A 20,311-nucleotide genomic window follows, 5' to 3' on the forward strand; every position below is an offset into this window, starting at 1 on the left:
GTGGTCATTCCTCCTGCCCTGCCCCTTTGAGAACAGCACCCCATGCAGAACTGACCCAGGCTTCCTTAGAGACCCTGAGGTCATCAGTGGGAGCTCAGCCCTCTGCTGACGACCCTGGCAGAGCAGCATTCCATGGCTGCCTGGCTCCCTCCCTGCCTGTGTGCTCTCCATATCTGACTTTCTCAGCGTAAAGACTGGTTTCTTCCTGTCTTTGACTGATTTGGTTTTTCCTGTTGGATTCCATCTGTAAAGGTTGAGTTCAATGTCACCCTGAGGACTACAGGGACTCTCTGAGTATTAGTAAGCAGTGAAGCCAGAGTCACGCTGGTGTGTAGGAGAACACAGAAGGGAAGCTCTCATCATCAAATATGGAAAACTCTAAACAAAAAGCAAACCTATAATTGTGTTGACCAATATGAAAAGAACATTGAAGAAAGCAGGAAACTGAACTATGGCTGAATTTACATTTGTTAAGACATTGAGGCAACTGGATTTTACAAATGCCTGTGCATGTGTTGTTAAGAAGAGAGGCCAAGCATGATCCTGGACTTTTGCAATCCAAAAATGAGCATATATAGAATGAAATAAAAAAGATAGGGAGCAATCTGATTGGGGGAGGGCAGGCTTAACGTGTCCATGCTGAGGTTGACCATGGATGGGATAGCAAGAATTTGGCCAAGCAGCTTGGTATTGATTGCATGGAGCTTGAGAAATTCAGGGTTACAAACTTTTATTTTTGAATACTAGTCCTCCAGATGGAATTGACAGTAGATAGAGTCATGCTTAAGTTGCTCAGAAAAATGAAATAAACATTTGCACACAATCTTCACCATTGCATATATCCTGATTGTTTTCACATTCTACTAATTGCCGTTTTGAAATATTTCTGTGCAGATAAATATCAACATTACTGTTGCTTTCTTCAAAAAGTGTTTGGTACAAATAAGTTTTTCTGCCTATGAATAAGAAATGGTTTAGTATCTTGTCAAGGGAATAATGTTTGTGTTTCTAACAGGAGTTGGCGTTGTGGGGAACATCTTTGTTCTTGTGAAGTATATGTGCTTGTTTAGAAGCACTATGAAATCTACACACCTTATTCTCATCCATTTGACTTTTACAAATATCATAACACTTCTTACAGGAGGAATTCCAAGGACAATATCCAATTTGGGGTTGAGGGGCCTCAAAGATGTTATAACCTGTAAGATTTTGATTTACCTCAGTGGGGTGGCCCGTAGCCTGTCCATCAGCACCACCAGTCTCCTCACAGTGGTCCAGGCCGTCACCATCAGCCCCAGATCCTCCAGGTGGGGGAGGCTGCAGCCCAGGTCTGCAAGGCACATCCTTCCCTTTGTTGCTCTTCTTCTGGATTCTCAATTCCTTGATAAGCATGAATTTACCATTTTACATCAAAAATATCAATAGCTTGAACACATCACAAATTATTAGAAGTGACAACTACTGTTATTTTCAATCACAAAACTGGATAATCAGATGGACTTTTATTGTTCTCATGGTCCTTCGAGATGCTGGGTTCCAGGGTGTCATGGGCTGGGCCAGTGGCTACATGGTGTTCCTCCTCCACAAGCACCACCAGCATGTCCTCTACCTGCAGACCTCCAAGCTCCTCTACACAACTCCCCCTGAGATGAAGGCTGCTCAAAGTGTTCTCCTTCTGATGCTCTGTTTTCTCTTCTTCTATTGGACAGATTGTTTTATGACTGTACATGTAACTTTCTCCTTAGAGAAGCATTTCATAGAAGTAAGTGCTCTAGAGTTTGTGGACCTTGGCTATGCAATCCTGAGTCCATTTGTGCTGATTCACAGGGATGGACACCTGACTAAATGTTGGCCTGCTCAGTGAGAGGAAGACATTGATTTAGAAAACTCCTATTTCATTGATCTTTTGAGTAAGTAAGTTTGAGAGCATTCTTAGTTTTCTGTTGCTGTATTTGATGGAAAAAAAAAAACTAAGGGTAACTGAATCAACTAGAGGCATATTTCCATACCACAGGCTGGTGACAGTGTTATGGCAGATGTCACAGGAAGCTGGTTGTATTTGTAGGTTTTAATTCTTATACACTCATACTCTGTTGATACATAGTGACATATAAACTGTATTTATTCATGATTAATAGGAAATATTTTCAGTGTCATAGTACTTAAAAAAGAATGGAATAATATACATAATTGGATATCATCTACATTATGAAATATATGAGAATTAAAAGACTTAAAATGAACGCTCATTTAATGAAAAAGGAGATATAATGAAAATAACTTAGTTTTATCTCTGTCTTTTCTGATTTCTAACTCACAATTTGAATGCATTTTTCCCAATAAAAGAGACCGTGGTGTTGATCACAATTTGTGGATTTTTTCAAGGGCATACTGGTTAGAGTCTTTACCCTGCTGGGCATTATCCTCCTCTTCAGAACTCCACATCATATTCTGATTTGTAATGAAATGAACTTAATTTTTATTTTTCATAAATTGAACCAAGACATATGTTCGTGGAGAATGCACTGATATGGTAGTAATGTATTTGATTAAGCCATTTTAAAATAACTATTGTTGCTGTTGATGTATTGATCATATTCCCTCCAAGACATCAGAGTTGAGGCAGAGGACATTCCCTCCATAGCCACGTTGTTCTCACGACCCAGTTATGTTTGGATATTTGAAATCTCTCATAAGACATGGTGAAGACCTTTTCTTTGTAGTTTGCTTTTTACTATGTTAACATAGGTTTCAAGTAACTTATTAATACTATTATGTCATAGTCCAAAATTAGGGTTTATCTGCTTGATATAATGGTGGTGTCCTTGAAGATAAAGGGTGTACTACTGTCTTAGTTCCACATTCTCCTGTGGAGCTGTCTCCTAAAATCTAGCGTAGAGAACAGACAAAGTGAGCCATCACCCAACAGGTCATCACCTATGGACTCTAAGGCAAGGAGTACAAATCCTGGAAGTGTCACTAGGAACAAATGGCATGTAATAGTGGAATCATGAGGGTTAGATGACTGAGCATTAATGACACACAAGTGTCCAGATGAAGGAGAAAGTGGCTCATGACTGTTGGAAACAATTTGTCAATGTTTTCCTGGATTTTATTTCACTGTAAAATGTGGGAATTGAGTTGAAAACATAAAAGTACATCTGAAATCATGATTAGAAAATAATTGGATGGAATGATACACATGATTAACATTGTTGCACATATGTGGAGTGGGAGAGAGGAGAGAAAAGGGAAACACTGGCCTTAGGAATATACTGCTGACTCTAGCACATGGGTTTCTTTGAGTTCTCAAATATCTTTAGGCATTTTTAAGCAGTAAAAATAAACAGTGAGATGAAACCTCCATCAGTTTTGCCTTAGAATGCTTACACCATGTGTATAGTAGAGATGACTGAATATTCTCCTAATTTTTGTGAGATCAATCTCCACTTAGAGAAATCCAAAATATCTTGTTATATAGAATTGACACAGTACAGTTTATGTATCGACCTGTAGTTGCTAAAAATTGAAACAAAGGAATATTTTGAAAGCAACCAGAAGAATATATCAAGTAAAGTCATCAAGGATACCTAACTGATACTGTATTTTATACAAGAGATCTTGTGTCCCAGACAGATTGATTGATCATAAACCTACTGAATCCCTCCTCTTATTGGTGTATGTGGGAACATTTTGGGTCTCCAGTCAATATTGTCAGTTAAAGGCTGAAATGTCTGGTGGTTCCCTTGTTCCCATGACAAGTCATTTTACTAAGTGAATGCAGGTCTGTCTGGGGAAAAGCTGGAGGAAGAGGTCAGTGTGCTGTGGCAGGACAGCAGGGTCCTCATGAGGAGCTCCATTCCCACCACACAGGGAGCTCTGTGTCTGCAGCCTGGCTCCAGGATGGGATTAGTGGAGGAGCCATGGAACCTGTTCTGGAGATTCAAGACAGATTTCCTCACAAGAGTTGGGGTTTCAATCTTCTACAGATCGTCAAAGAAATGGGTAAAACTCCCATATTTGTCATTTCTACAGACACAATGATAAATTGATGAAAGCCAAAGATCTCTCTGGGTCTCACAGTTTTGAGTATATTTCATTATGGTAAACATATCCACTGTCCCTTAGTGAATTAGTGCCACCATATGGCACATGTGACCTTGGGATCTGATGTTCCCCTTTGTGTTTAGGGATTCTAGTTCATTGCTGGCATTTGCCAGTTGATGTTTAATTCATGGCAATGAACCAACAGAGTTCATCTTGGATGCTGAACTATCCTCATGAATTTCTTCAGCAAATGGTGTTTGTAAAGTTAGATACCCACATGCAAAATGTGATATTGGATCCTAACTTATAATTGTACACAAAACTGCACTCAAAGTTGAGCGAAGATTTATACACATAACTGAAATTTTAAAGAATGTCATACAGGGACATACTGCTTGACTTTAGTCTCCTCAGTGAGTTGTTGGATATGACTTTCCAATCAGAAAAAATAGAAGAAATTATGCAGTTGTACTAGATTAAATCCATTCTGCACACAAAGGAAACACTCAACGCATTGGAAAGTCAGCAATAGGATGAGACCTACATTTGAAAGTCCTGTGAATAGTACAATTTTACTGTCCAAAGAGTTAGTTAGGCAAAAGTCCCAAGAATAAGCAGGAAATAAATGGGCAAGGAACTAGAAAAATATTTTCCCAAGGAAGACATGCAAATGTCCCCAAAGTATGTGAGCAGGTGTTTACCATCCCTAACCACCAGGAACCTGCAAATCAAATTCAGAAGATACAACCTCACACTTGATAGATTGGGTCCTAGCCAGGAGAGAAGAAAAATAAGTATTAGGAAGGACCTGGAGAACAAACAATTTTCCCTATGGAATAGTCACTCTGGATATGTGTGTTCACTGTTGCTAAGATCAAGGTTCCTTTTCCGTTATGAGAAGTGTATGAATGTTCCTCGCAGAATTAAAAGCATAGTGCAATCCACCTTAAGCAAAAGAGTGGAGCAGGAGGCATTACACTATTTCAGAACTCAAAATATACTACAGAGCTGTAGGAGTTCATTCTGCATGGTATTGGCATCAAACAGACACAGACAGTTGTAGTATTTGAAAAGAACAGGGAGCCTAGAAGTAGCTCATGCATTACAGCTAATTGGTTTCCAACAAGGGTGCTCTGAAGGTTCACTAGAGAAGGAATAGTGTTCTCAATGAAGTGGTCTTGGGAAAACTGCACATCCATTGCAGAAGAATGTCTGTAGACTCTTGTCTCTTACAAACTACAAGATATATTAAAATGGATTAAACACCTAAATGTAAGACCTGAATGAACCAAAGTAGTAGAAGAAAACAAGGGGAAAGACATAGGAGATTGCAATATTCAAGGATTTTGGACAAGTCACTAAAAGGACAGGAAACACAAGAAAAAGGGACAAAGGGGATTCTATTGAACTACAAATACATCTGCAGAGGAAAAGAAGAGAGTATACGAGAGTGAAAAGACTTACTATGTAGTAGTTGAATGTACTTGGAAATCTGATAGTGGGATTATATTCAGATTATACAAAGAAACTTAAACCCTCAATAGCAGGAGCTGTTGGTGTAGATTAGTGGTAGACTGTTTGTTAGTACAGGCAATGTCTTGGGTTGGATCCCAAGAGATATAAACAAACATGCAAAACAAACATCAATAACAAAACACAGGAAAAATTTCCAGAACAAGAACAAAAGGTCCTGGTTAAAAAAGGCCAATAAGCCTAGGGACACATTTCTCAGAAGACACCTTAAATAGTGAACCTCAGTAATTATCAGAGTAATGCAAACCAAGCCACAATTCCACTAGAATGGCCACTGTCTAAAAGAGAAAAGAAGTTCTGGTAGGGATGTGGCAGAAAGGAACCCTCGCACACTGCGGGTGGGAAGGCAAATTAGTATTGGTGTTATCAGAACTGTGGGAGAATCCGAAAACATTAACAGTAAATATACCACACAATCCAGGGATCCCACCTTACCTTGGTTTTAAATCTGAAGGGCATGAAATCAGTATGCCCAGGAGACACCTGCAATCCTATGTTCACTGCAGTTAAAGCAGCACAGAGAGAAAAGCAGCACAAGATCTCCCACACAGGTGGAATAGGAAACTCTGATCTCACAGAGGTAGAGAGCAGATGGTGACCACCAGAGGACTGGGGTGGGAGATCCGGGGAAATGGGATAAATGGTGCAGTCACAGTATATGGGAGCAAGAGTTCTGGAGGGTTTCAGCAGCATCAGCTGATAATGGAAACTGCATATATTTCAGAATGCTGGAGGAAAGAGTTTCCTTGTTTACAGTTTAAAAAAAGATCTATTTGAGGTTATGTGGGTGTGTGCCCTCCTTTGAATATTATTAATGCATATGTGTACAGAAATATCTCATAGTGACTCATAAATATGTGTAAATTAGTGTCAATTAAATAAACAAAGACCTCTGAATAGAAAGCAGTCATATATAACTAATTAGAAAGAAGTAATCAATATAACGCTATCGCTCATTATACCACCAATTATATTATGAGATGTTGATATGCAATTCTTTTTTTTATTGTAAACACATGGGATACATGTTGTTTCTTTGTTTGTACATGGCGTAAAGGCATACCATTTGTGTAATCATAAATTTACATAGGGTAATGTTGTTTGATTCATTCTGTTATTTTTCCCCTTCCCCCCACTCCTCCCACCCCTCCCACCCCTCTTTTCCCTCTATACAGTCCTTCCTTCTTCCATTCTTGCCACCCTCCCTAACCCTAACTCTAACCCTAACACTAACCCCTCCCACCCCCCACTATGTGTCATCATCCACTTATTAGTGATATCATTCGTCCTTTGGTTTTTTGAGACTGGTTTATCTCACTTAGCATGATATTCTCCAATTTCATCCATTTGCCTGCAAATGCCATAATTTTATCATTCTTTATGGATGAGTAATATTCCATTGTATATATATACCACAGTTTCTTTATCCATTCATCAACTGAAGGACATCTAGGTTGGTTCCACAATCTGGCTATTGTGAACTGAGAAACTATGAACATTGATGTGGCTGTATCTCTGTAATATGCTGATTTTAAGTCCTTCGGGTATAGGCCAAGAAGTGGGATAGTTGGGTCAAATGGTGGTTCATTGCAAGTTTTCTAAGGAGTCTCCATACTGCTTTCCAGAGTGGCTGCACTAATTTGCAGCCCCACCAGCAATGTATGAGTGCATCTTCTCCCCACATCCTCGCCAACACCTGTTGTTGCTTGTATTCTTGATAATCGCCATTCTAATTGGGGTGAGATGGAATCTTAGGGTGGTTTTGATTTGCATTTCTCTTATTACTAGAGATGTTGAACATTTTTCCATATGTTTGTTGATTGCTTGTAGATCTTCTTCTGTGAAGTGTCTATTCATTTCCTTAGCCCATTTGTCGATTGGATTATTTGCATTCTTGGTGTAGAGTTTTTTGAGTTCTTTATAGATTCTGGAGATTAGTGCTCTATCTGAAGTATGATTGGCAAAGATTTTCTCCCACTCTGTAGGCTCTTTCTTCGCATTGCTGATAGTTTCCTTTGCTGAGAGAAAGCTTTTTAGTTTGAATCTTTCCCAGTTATTGATTCTTGCTTTTATTTCTTGTGCTATGGGAGTCCTGTTGAGGAAGTCTGGTCCTAAGTCGACATGTTGAAGATCTGGACCTACTTTTTCTTCTATAAGATGCAAGGTCTCTGGTCTGATTCTGAGAACCTTAATCCATTTTGAATTTTGTTTTGTGCATGGTGAGAGATATGGATTTAGTTTTATTCTGTTGCATATGGATTTCCAATTCTCCCAGCACCATTTGTTGAAGAGGCTATCTTTTCTCCATTGCATATTTTTGGCCCCTTTGTCTAGTATGAGAAAATTGTATTTATTTGGGTTTGTGTCTGTGTCCTCTATTCTGTACCATTGATCCACCTTTCTATTTTGGTACCAATACCATGCCGTTTTTGTTACTATTGCTTTGTAGTAGAGTTGAAGATCTGGTATTGCAATACCCCCTGCTTCACTCTTTCTGCCAAGTATTACTTTAGCTATTCTGGGTTTTTTATTCTTCCAGATGAATTTCATAATTGCTTGCTCTATTTCTGTAAGGTACATCTTTGGGATTTTAATTGGAATTGCATTGAATCTGTATAGCACTTTTGGTAGTATGGCCATTTTGACAATATTAATTCTGCCTATCAAGAACATGGGAGATCTTTCCATCTTCTAAGGTTTTCTTTAATTTCTTTCTTTAGTGTTCTGTAGTTCTCATTGTAGAGGTCTTTCACCTCTTTTGTGAGATTGATTCCCAGGTATTTTATTTTTTCAATGCTATTGTGAATGGGGTAGTTTTCCAAATTTCTCTTTCTGAAGATTCATCACTTATGTATAAAATGCATTAGGATTTATGAGCATTGATCTTATATCCTGCTACTTTACTGAATTCACTTATGAGATTCGAAAAGTTTTCTGGTGGAATTTCCTGGTTCCTCTAAGTATATAATCATATCATCAGCAAATAGGGATAGTTTGAGTTCTTCTTTCCTATTCATATCCCTTTAATTTCTTTGCTCTGTCTAATTGCTCTGGCTAGAGTTTCAAGGATGATATTGAATAGAAGTGGTGAAAGAGGGCATCCCTGCCTTATTCCAGATTTTAGGGGGAATGCTTTCAGTTTTTCACCATTTAGAATGATATTGGCCATGGGCTTAGCATAGATGGCCTTTACAATGTTAAGGAATGTTCCCACTATCCCTATTTTTTCTAGTGTTTTGAGCATGAAGGGGTGCTGTATTTTATCAAATGCTTTTTCTGCATCTATTGAAATAATCATGTGATTCTTGACTTTAAGTCTGTTGATATGGTGAATGACATTTATTGATTTCCTGATGTTGAACCAACCTTGCATCCCTGGGATGAAACCCACTTAATCATGGTGCACTATCTTTTTAATATGTTTTTGTATGCGATTTGCTAAAATTTTGTTGAGAATTTTTGTAGTCTATGTTCATTAAGTATATTGGTCTAAAATTTTCTTTCCTCGATGTGTCTCTGTCTGGTTTAGGTATCAGGGTGATATTGGCTTCATAGAATGAGTTTGGAAGAGTTCCCTCCTCTTCTATTTCATGGAATACTTTGAAAAGTATGGAAATGAGTTCTTTTTTATAGGTTTTGTAGAACCTGACTGAGAACCCATCAGGTCCTGGATTTTTCTTTGTTGGTAGACATTTGGTGACTTCTTCTTTTTCATTACTTGAAATTGGTCTATTTAAATTGTGTATGTCCTCCTCATTTAGTTTAGGCAATTCATATGTCTCTAGAAACTTGTTGATGTCTTCATAATTTTCTATTTTGTTGGAGTATAGATTTTCAAAATAGCTTCTAATTATGTTCTGTATTTCAGTCGTGTCTGTTGTGATATTTCCTTGTTCATTCCGAATTTTGGTGATTTGTATTTTCTCTCGTCTTCTTTTTGTTAGTGTGGCCAAGGGTTTATCAATTTTGTTTATTTTTTTGAAGAACCAACTATTTATTTTGTCACTTTTTGTATTTTTCTTTTGTTTCAATTTTGTTGATTTCAGCTCTGAGTTTAACTATTTCCTGTCTTCTACTACTTTTGGTGTTGGTCTGCTCTTCTTTTTCTAGGGCTTTGAGCTGTAGTGTTAGGTCGTTTATTTGTTGAGTTTTATTTCTTTTATTGAATGTGCTCCATGAAATAAATTTTCCTCTATCTACTGCTTTCATAGTGTCCCAGGGATTTTGATATGATGTTTCTTTGTTCTCATTTACCTCTAAGAATTTTTTAATTTCCTTCCTAATATCCTCTGTTATCCATTCATCATATAATAGCATATTGTTTAATCTCAAGGTGTTGGAGTAATTTCTGTTTTTTACTCCTTCATTTATTTCTAACTTCAATCCATTACGATCTGATAGAATACAAGGTAGTGTCTCCATCTTCTTGTATTTGCTAACATTAGCTTTGTGGCATAATATATGGTCTATATTAGAGAAGGATCCTTGTGCTGCTGAGAAGAAAGTGTATTCACACTTTGTTGGATGGTATATTCTATAAATGTCTGTTAAGTCTAAATTATTTATTGTGTTATTGAGTTCTATGGTTTCTGTGTTCAATTTTTGTTCGGAAGATCTTTCCAGTGGTGACAGAGGCATGTTAAAATCACGTAGTATTACTGTATTATGGTTTATTTGGTTTCTGAGATTGAGAATGATTTGTTTGAAATACATGGATGAACCCTTGTTTGGGGCATAGAGGTTTATGATTGTTATGTCTTGCTGATTTATGGTTCCCTTAGGTAGTATGAAATGTCCTTCTTTATCCCTTCTGACTAATTTTGGCTTGAAGTCCACATTATCTGAAATGAGGATGGATACCCTAGTTTTTTGCTGAGTCCATGTGCATGGTATTTATTTCCCCATCCTTTCACCTATGGGTATCTAGGTGAATCTCATCAAGTCTATGGGTATCTCTTTCTATGAGGTGAGTCTCTTGTAAGCAACATATCGTTGGATCTTTCTTTTTGATCCAATCTGTCAGTCTATGTCTTTTGATTGATGAATTTAGACCTTTAATATTCAGGGTTATTTTTGAGATATGATTTGTATTCCGGGTCATTTGACTCATTTTATTTATTTATTTATTTATTTTTGACACGACTTGGTTCCTCTTTATTTGAGAGTTCCTTTAGGATAGCTCCTCCCTTTGCTGATTTGCTTCTTTGTTTTTCATCACTTCCTCATGGAATATTTTGCTGAGAATGTTCTGTAATGCTGGCTTTCTTTCTGTAAATTCTTTTAGCTTTTATTGGTCATGGAAGGATTTTATTTCATCATCAAATCTGAAGGTAAGTTTTGTTGGGTATAAGATTCTTGGTTGTCATCCATTTTCTTTCCAGGCTTGAAAAAGGTTGTTCCAGGCCCGTTTAGCTTTTAAGGTCTGGTTTGAAAAATCTGCTGATATCCATATTGGTTTCCCCCTGAATGTAATTTGGTTCTTTTCTCTCACAGCCTTTAAAATTCTGTCTTTATTTTGTATGTTAGGTATTTTCATTATAATGTTTCTTGGTGTGGGTCTGTTGTAATTTTGTGTATTTGCAGTCCTATAAGCCTCTTGAACTTGATTTTCCATTTCATTCTTCAGATTTGGGAAATTTTCTGAAATTATTTCATTGAATAGATTGTTCATTCCTTTGGTTTGTTTCTCTAAGCCTTCCTCAATCCCAATAATTCTTAAATTTGGCCTTTTCATGATATCCCATAGTTCTTGGAGATTCTGTTCATGATTTCTTACCATCTTCTCTGTTTGTTCAATTTTGTTTTCAAGGTTAAATATTTTGTCTTCAATATCTGAGGTGTTCTAGGTGTTCTATTCTATTTGATGTCCTTTCTATAGAGTTCTTAATTTGGTTTATTGTTTCCTTCATTTCAAGGATTTCTGTTTGGTTTTTTTTCTCAATATATCTAACTCTTTATTGAAATGATCTTTTGCTTCCTGTATTTGCTTTTTTAACTGTCAATTGGTGTGATCATTCAATGTCTGCATTTGCTCTTTCATTTCATTGTTTAATTCCCTTATCATGTTAATTATGTACATTCTGAACTCCCTTTCTGTCATTTCTTCTGCCATGCTGGCATTGGATTTTATTGATGTAACATCTAGATATGTTTGAGGCATTTTCTTCCCTTCTTTTCTCATATTGTTCAGGTATCAGTGGACTGCTGGGATGTTGCAGATTACCTCTATTGACTTATAATGTCCCTGAAGATTTCTAGTATATCCCGTCTTAGCCTTCAGTAGCCTGAAATCTTGGAGGAAGTTGATAATGCAGTGCTCCCCAAGGAAGCTGCCTCTCTAGGGGTGGTTGCCTTCAGGTGGGGTATATTCCCTGATAGTGGGCAGAGGTGCCTGCACTTGTTGACCAATGGTCAACCAATGGGGAACTAGGCTGCGGGTTGAGGCAAGGCCTGTTTGTGCCTGTGTCTCTGGTTTTACCGTCCTTGTGGGAAAACCTCACCCAGTTGGGAAGACTCACCCGTTGAGGAGGTCTCGCTGCTCAGTTCCCCTCCTGGTGGTTCCCCTCAATCCACAACTACTTCTTGGGCAGGGCAGCCTTCCCAGGCAACCTTCCCAGGGGCCTGGACCTACCTCCTGGGTCTGGGAAGCCTTGCCTTTGCCAGATGAGTCTCCTTAGGCTGTCCCCTCCTCAGAGAAGCAGCCTGCAGTCCTGGAACCTTCGCTCCAGCCCCTCAGCTTGTCTCTGTGCAGCTCTTCCACCGAGAAGCCGCCTAGGTCCCCGAACCGTGCTTTGCACCTAATCACCTGGCTATGCGGCCCCTCCTCTGAGCAGCCACCTGGAGCCTCGTACAGATGCTCCGAGCCCCAGCGACCTGCCGCATGCCTCTTCCTCCAGGCAGCCACCCGGTGTTCTGTGTGGTTGCTTGGAGACCAAGCAACTCACTGTGCACCTCCTCCTCCTCAAGGAAGCCCCCCACCCTTTTGTTCAGTAGGTTGCCTTAGTCCAAACAGCTTGCCGCCCAGCTCTTCCTCTGGGCAGCCGCCGGAGCTCGGGTGGGTTGCTCCGAAACCAAGTGTTGTGCTGAGCGGCCTCCAATACAAAGCTCCCAGTTGTCCGTGTTCACTGCTCCAGCAGGGTGAGGGGTATCTTGCCGCCTAGACTGGACAGTTTTCCTCTGCAATGTTCCCAGGGGCCTGGACTTACCTCCTGGGCCTGGGAGCCTTGCCCTTCGCAGACGAGTCTCCTTCGGCAGCTCCTCCTCAGAGAATCTGCCTGCAGTCCTGGAACATTTGCTCCACCCCTCCGCTTATCTCTGCAGCTCTTCCACAGAGAAGCCACCTAGGTCCTGGGACCCTGCACTGCACCTAATTGCCTGGCTATCCGGCCCTTCCTCTGGGCAGCTGCTGAAGCCCGGCGGGTTTCTCAGAAACCAAGTGCTGTGCTGTGTGGCCTCCTCCGCAAAGCTCCCAGTTGTGCATGTTCACTGCTCCAGAAGGGGGAGGGGTGTCTCACCGGAGAACTCTACTTCACAAAGTTCCCTGTGTTCTGGGACTACCACCCAATCGGAATGCCTCCCCAATGGGAGAGACTCACCCGGCGGCTTTGAGTTGGTCCCAAGTCTCTCAATACCTCCTCTTTTGAATCCTGAGTCCTGGAGCAACATGAAATGCAGCCACCCTCTAGTCTGCCATCTTGAAAAACCGAGAGAAAATATTTCACCTTTGACTGTTTGGATCTGACTTATTTCATTTAGCAAGAGAGTCTCCAAGTTCATCCACATGGTGGTTCCATTCCCAGTTTATTAGGAATATCCATACTGCTTTCCAGAGTGGTTGTTCCAATTTTCAGTGCCATCAACAATGCAGGAATGTGCCATTTCCCCACATTCTGGTCAATATTTGTTGCTATTTGTGTTCTTGATAACTGCCATTCTGACTGGAGTGAGATGAAATATCATCATAGTTTTAATTTTAATCTCCCTAATTTCTAGAGATGTTTACCATGTTTCCTTGTATTTCTTGAGCACTTGTACATTTTCTTGTCAGCAGTGTGCATTTTGATTTCTTTTGCCCAGTTATTAATTGGGCTATTTGTTTTCTGGTGTTAAGGTTTTTAAGTTCTTTGTTTATTCTGAATGCTATGGCTCTGAAGAGCAGAAGTCTGAGATCTTCTCCCAGTTTTTAGGTCCTCTCTTCACACTCTTATTAAAACAATTTTTTGTTCTAATTAGTTATACATGACAGTGGAATGCATTTATACATTTTGATAAATCATACATAAATGGAGTATAATTTCTCATATTTCTGATTATACATATTGTAGGTCACATTGGTCATGCAGTCATATAGGTACATGAGGAAATAATGTCTGTTTCAGTCTACTATCATTCCTTCCCCCATTCCCTCCCCTTCTTTAACTCCTCCCTACATAATATGAAGAAATTCTATTCTTCCCTATTCACCCCACCTTATTGTGAATTAGCATTCACATATCAGAGAAAACACTCAGCCTTTGGTTTTTTGGGATTGGCTTGTTTCACTTAGCATAATATTCTCTAACACCATCCTTTTACCAGAAAAAGCCATTCTTTCTCAGAGCTGGAATCAATGAAATTGAAACCAAAGAAACAATTGAAAAAAATGACAAAATAAAAAGTCATTTCTTTGGAAATATGAACAAAATTGATAAACCCTTAGCCACACTAACAAAGAGAAGGAGAGAGAAAACTCAAATGACTAAAATTCAGGATGCAAAAGGAAATATCATGACAGACACTATAGAAATACAAACTATAATTAGAATCTATTTTGAAAATCTATAATTGAACAAAAGAGAAACAGGTTTCTAGAGACATATGATCCACCCAAACTGAATCAGGAAGTCATACACAATTTAAGCAGATGAATTTCAAGCAATGAAATAGAAGAAGTCATTAAGCACCTACCAACAAAGAAAAGTCCGGGACCAAATGGATTTTCAGGAGAGTTCTACAAGAATTTCAAAGAAGAGCTCATTCCAATACTCCTCAAAGTGTTCCATGAATTAGAAGAGGAGGGAACCCTATCTAACTCATTCTAAGAAGCTAATATCACCCTGATACCGAAACCAGACAGAGACACATTGAGGAAAGAAAATTTCAGACCAATATACATAATGAACATACATGCAAAAATTCTTAACAAAATTTTAGCAAATTGCATGCAAAAATATATTAAAAATACAGTGCACATGGACAAGTGGGTTTTATCCCAGGGAAGCAAGGTTGGTTCAACATCCGGAAATCAATAAATTTAATTCACCACATCAACACACTTAAAGTCAAGAATCACATGATTATTTCAATAGATGCAGAAAAAGCATTTGATAAAATACAGCATCCCTTCATGCTCAAAACACTGGAAAAATTAGAGATAGTAGAAACATTCTTCAACATTTTAAAGGGTATCTATTGTAAGCCCATGGCGAATATCATTCTAAATGGAGAAAATCTGAAAGCATTCCCCCTAAAAACTGGAACAAGGCAGGGATGTCCTCTCTCACCACTTCTATTCAACGTTGTCCTTGAAACTCTAGCCAGAGCAATTAGACAGACCAAGGAAATTGAAGGGATATGAATAGGAAAAGAAGAACACAAACTATCCGTATTTGCTGATGACATGATTCTATATTTAGAGGAGCCAAAATATTCCACCCAAAAACTTCTAGAACTCAGAAATAAATTCAGTAAAGCAGCAGGATATAAAATCAATGCTCATAAATCTAATGCATTTTATTCATAAGTGATGAATCCTCTGAAAGAGAAATTAGGAAAACTACCCCATTCACAATAGCCTCAAAAATATAAAATACTTGGGAATCAATCTATCAAAAGAGGTGAATGACCTCTACAATGAGAACTACAGAACACAAAAGAAAGAAATTAAAGAAAATTTTAGAAGATAGAAAGATCTCCCATGTTCTTGGATAGGCAGAATTAATATTGTCAAAATGACCATACTACCAAAAGTTATATATAAATTCAATGCAATTACAATTAAAATCCCAATGATGTACCTCATAGAATAGAAGCAAGCAATCATGAAATTTATTTGGAAAAATAAGAGATCCAGAATAGCCAAAGCAATCCTTAGCAGGAAGAGTGAAGCAGGGGGTATCACAATACCAGAACTCCAACTATACTATAGAGCAATAGTAACAAAAATGGCACCAAAATAGACAGGTAGAACAATGGTACAGAATAGAGGACACAGAGACAGTCCCAAATAAATACAGATTTCTTATACTAGACAAAGGTGCCAAAAACACAATGGAGAAAAGATAACCTGTTTAACAAAGGTCCTGGGAAAACTGGAAATCTATATGCAGCAGAATGAAACTAAACCCCTTTCTCTCACCCTGCACAAAACTCAACTCAAAATGGATCAAGGTTCTTGAATCAGACCAGAGACCCTGCACCTTATAGAACAAAAAGTAGGTCCAAATCTTCATCACGTTGGCTTAGGATAAAACTTCATTAACATTACTACCAAAGCACAAGAAATAAAAGGAGAAATCTTTAATTGGGATAGATTCAAACTAATAAGCTTTTTCTCAGCAAAGGAAATGATCAGTATGTGAAGACAGAGAGCCTACAGATTGGGAGAAAATCTTTGCCACACACTCCTCAGATAGAGCACTAATCTCCAGAATCTATAAAGAACTCAAAAACTTTACACCAAGAATACAAATAGCCCAATCAACAAATGGGTTAGGAAATGAACAGTCACTCCACAGAAGATTTACAAGCAATCAACAGATATATGAAAAAATGTTCAACATCTCTAGTAATAAGAGAATTACAAATCAAAACTACCCTAAGATTCCATCTCACCCCAATTAGAATGACAATTATCAAGAATACAAGCAACAATAGGTGTTGGCGAAGATGTGGGGAAAAAGGTACACTCATACATTGATGGTGGGGTTGCAAATTAGTGCAGTCACTCTGGAAAGCAGTGTGGAGATTCCTCAGAGAGCTTGGAATAGAACCACCATTTGACCCAGTTATCCCACTCCTTGGCCTATACCCAAAGGACTTAAAATCAGCATAGTACAGTGATGCAGCCACATCAATGTTCATAGCTGCTCAATTCACAATAGCCAGATTGTGGAACCACCCTATATGCCCTTCAATAGATGAATGGATAAAGAAACTGCAGTATATATACACAATGGAATATTAGTCATAAAGAATAAAATTATGGCATTTGCAGGCAAATGGATGCAGTTGGAGAATATGCTAAGTGAGATAGCAAATCCCCAAAACCAAAGAATGAATGATCTCTCTGATAAGTGAATGATGATACATACTAGGGGATGGGAGGGAGGCAAGAATGGAGGAAGGTTGGATTGTATAGAGGAAAGAGGGGTGGGTGGGGTTGGGGAAGGAAAAATAACAGATTGAGACAAACATCGTTACCCTATGTACATGTATGATTACACAAATGGTGTTATTCTACTTCATGTACAACCAGAGAAATAAGTTATACCCCATTTGTTTACAATGAATCAAAATATATAATTATTTAAAAAGTCATAATTTTATTCTTTTTTAAAGCTGAATAATATTCCATTGTGTATATATACCACATTTTCTTTATCAATTCATCTGTTGAAGGGCACCTACATTGGTTCCATTGTTTATTCTGGTGAGTTGAGCTGCTATAAATATTGATGTGACTGCATCACTACTGATTTTAAATGCTTTGGGTATAAACAAGGAATGGGATAGCTCGGGTCAAATGGTGGTTGCATTCCAAATTTTCTGAGGACTCTTCATACTGCTTTCGAGAGTGGTTGCACCAATTTGCAGTTCCAACAGCAATGTATGAGTGGACCTTTTTTCCCCACATCCTCTCCAACACTTATTATTGCTTGTATTTTTGATAATTGACATTCTGAGTGGAGTGAGATGAAATCTTACTGTAGTTTTGATTTACATTACTCTAATTGCTACAAATGTTGACCATTTTTTCATGTTTGTTGATTGATTGTATTTCACCTCCTGTGAAATGTCTGTTCAGTTCCTTAGTTCATGTATTGATTGGTTTATTTGTGTTTTTTGGAATTAAGTTTTTTGAGTTCTTTATATATCCTAGAGATTAATGCTTTATCTGAGGTGCATGTGATAAAGATATTCTTCCAGTCTGTACATTCTCTCTTGACATTATTGATTGTTTCTTTTGCTGAAGAGAAACTTTTGAGTTTGAGTCCATCCCATTTATTGCTTCTTGAGTTAGCTTTTTGTACTTTAGGGGTCTTGCTAAGGAAGTCAGATCCTAGGTCTACATAGTGAAGATTTGGGCCTACCTTTTCTTCCCATAGTCTCAGGGTCTCTGTTCTAGTGCCTAAGTCTTTGATCCACTGTGAATTGAATTTTATGCAGGGTGAGAGATAAAGATTTAATTCCATTTTGTTACATATGGTTTTCCATTTTTCCCAGTACCATTTGTTGAATAGAACATCTTTTCTCCAATGAATCTTGTTGGACCCTTGTCCAGTGTGAGGTAACTGTATGTGGGTTTGTCTCTGTTTCTTCTGTTCTGTACCATTGGTCTACATGTCTGTTTTGGTGCCAATACCATGCTGTTTTTATTGCTATAGCTCTGTAGTATAGTCTAAGTTCTGGTATTGTGATGGTTCCTGCTTTATTATTCTTGGTAAGGATTGCTTTGGCTATTCTGGGTCTCTTATTTTTCCAAATAAATTTCATAATTCCTTGTTTTTAGTTCTGTGAAGAACATCATTGGGAATTTAATAGAAATTGCCTTGAATCTGCATAACACATTTGGTAGGATGGCCATTTTGACAATATTAATTCTGCCTATCCAGGAGAGTGGGAGTTCTTTCCATCGTCTCAGGGACTTCTTCAATTTCTCTTTTTGGTGTTCTGTAGTTTTCATTGCAGAGATCATTCACCTCTTTTGTTAGATTGATTCCCAAGTATTTTACTTTTTTTTTTAGGCGATTGTGAATGGGGTAGTGTTCTTTTCTCTTCAGAGTCTTGATTGTTTCTTTTGCTGTACAGAAGCTTTTTATTTTCATGCGGTTCCATTTACTGATTTTTGGTTTTATTTCTTGTGCTTCAGGAGTCTTGTTGAGGAGTCGTTCCTGTGGTGACATATTGTAGTGCTGGGCCTGCATTTTCTTCAGGCAGTTGCAGAGCTTTTGGTTGAACTCCCCAGTTTTGATTTATGTTTGTTGATCTTGGGTCCTGCTCTTGACTAAATTTGTTTATGAGCTCTGTAAGTCTTCTAGTGGAGATTTTCTGGATCTTTTAAATACATGATCCAGTCTTCAGCAAATAGATAGATTGAACTATTCTTTTCCTCTTTGTATCCCTTTAATTCCCTTCTCTTGCTGATGCCTGGCCAGCATCTCAAGGACGACATTGAGTGGCAGTGGTGGAAGTGGGCTTCAGGAAGATGAGGCTTAATCTTGCACCTGTTTTCAGAGGAAATCCTTTCAGTTTTTCTGCATTCATTATAATGTTGCCCTGTGATTCTCACATGTGTCCTTCACAATGTCAAGTTGAGTTCATTGTATCCTTGTTTTTGTGGTGTTTTACACATGTGTGGGTGATGTACTGTGTCCAGAGATTTTTCTGCATGTATTAAGATAATCATGTAATTCTTGAAGTCTAAGTTTGTGATGAATAATATTTGTAGATTTGTTTAGTTTGGATCAACCTTGCATCTGTGGGCTGAAGCCCAATTGTTTATAGTGCACTGTCTTTTTAATGTGTTTTTGTATGTGATTTGCCAATATTTTATTAAGAGTATATGTGGTTTTCCTGAGTGTCTGGGATCCAGGATCCATCTGGGAACTGCAGTGTGGCTGACTCAATGGAAATTGAAACCCAGATCTGTGTTTGCAGCAAGGTCTGTGTGAACTTGTCTGAGTCTAACAATCCAGTGGGAAGTCAGAATCTGGGAGCATTTCACCCGGGGAGCACAGGTTGGAGAGGCTGGAGAAAGCTGTTCTCATCAGATCTCTTCCAGTCCTGAAATACTCTGGGAAAGACAGGGTATCCAACCCCCTCCCCACTACAACATCCTCTGATCCCTGGGTCCCACCAGGTCTGGCATTGCTCGGTACCCAGCAGGGACCTCCAGTTCTCCAAACCCCGTCCTCACCATCTCCATAGACCACAACCCAGCCCATCACTCGCTGCTATACGACTGACCAGCCTGAAACATAAAAGTGCTCCTTGTCAGGCCCACAGGTCCTGGAACACAGCACTTAAGACCTCCTGGGAGAGAGGTGCCTGAGAAGACATTCAAGATGGTGGGGGTTGAAGAGATTTTGGAGATTAAATATGACACCAGGATTGTGGGGTATGCAGTGATATTCGGGGATGAGAATCAGGATCCTATATCACATGAGGGGAATGCAAACGAGACTCCTGACTGCAGTCTTCCAACATGGACCAGGATTGCTGAACCCAGCACCAAGCCTAAGTCTCCCCCTGGAAACTCTCAGCATCCTGAGGGTAGAGCAACCATCAAGCTGCCGACAAACCCCCTATCAACTGAGCATGGAGCTTGAACTGTATCAATTTTCATCAAGATTCTTTCCCCCACTATTTCTCACATCTCTACCATTTTGAAACCAAGTATTTTTCATGTATCAGTTCATTGAGGATTGGGATGTCTGAATAGTTATATTACAACTTTCTTGTATATTATTTT

The 20,311-nt window shown here is 38.7% G+C and overlaps 1 pseudogene; it reads left to right on the forward strand.

Annotated features, from left to right (window-relative positions):
- The first annotated feature begins 1,077 nt into the window (after nucleotides 1-1,077).
- LOC124989480 (vomeronasal type-1 receptor 4-like) lies at nucleotides 1,078-20,168 on the forward strand (annotated as a pseudogene).
- The last annotated feature ends 143 nt before the right edge of the window (nucleotides 20,169-20,311 follow it).

The sequence above is a fragment of the Sciurus carolinensis genome, chromosome 7 (genome assembly GCF_902686445.1).
Source record: "Sciurus carolinensis chromosome 7, mSciCar1.2, whole genome shotgun sequence".
Lineage (NCBI taxonomy): Eukaryota > Metazoa > Chordata > Mammalia > Rodentia > Sciuridae > Sciurus > Sciurus carolinensis.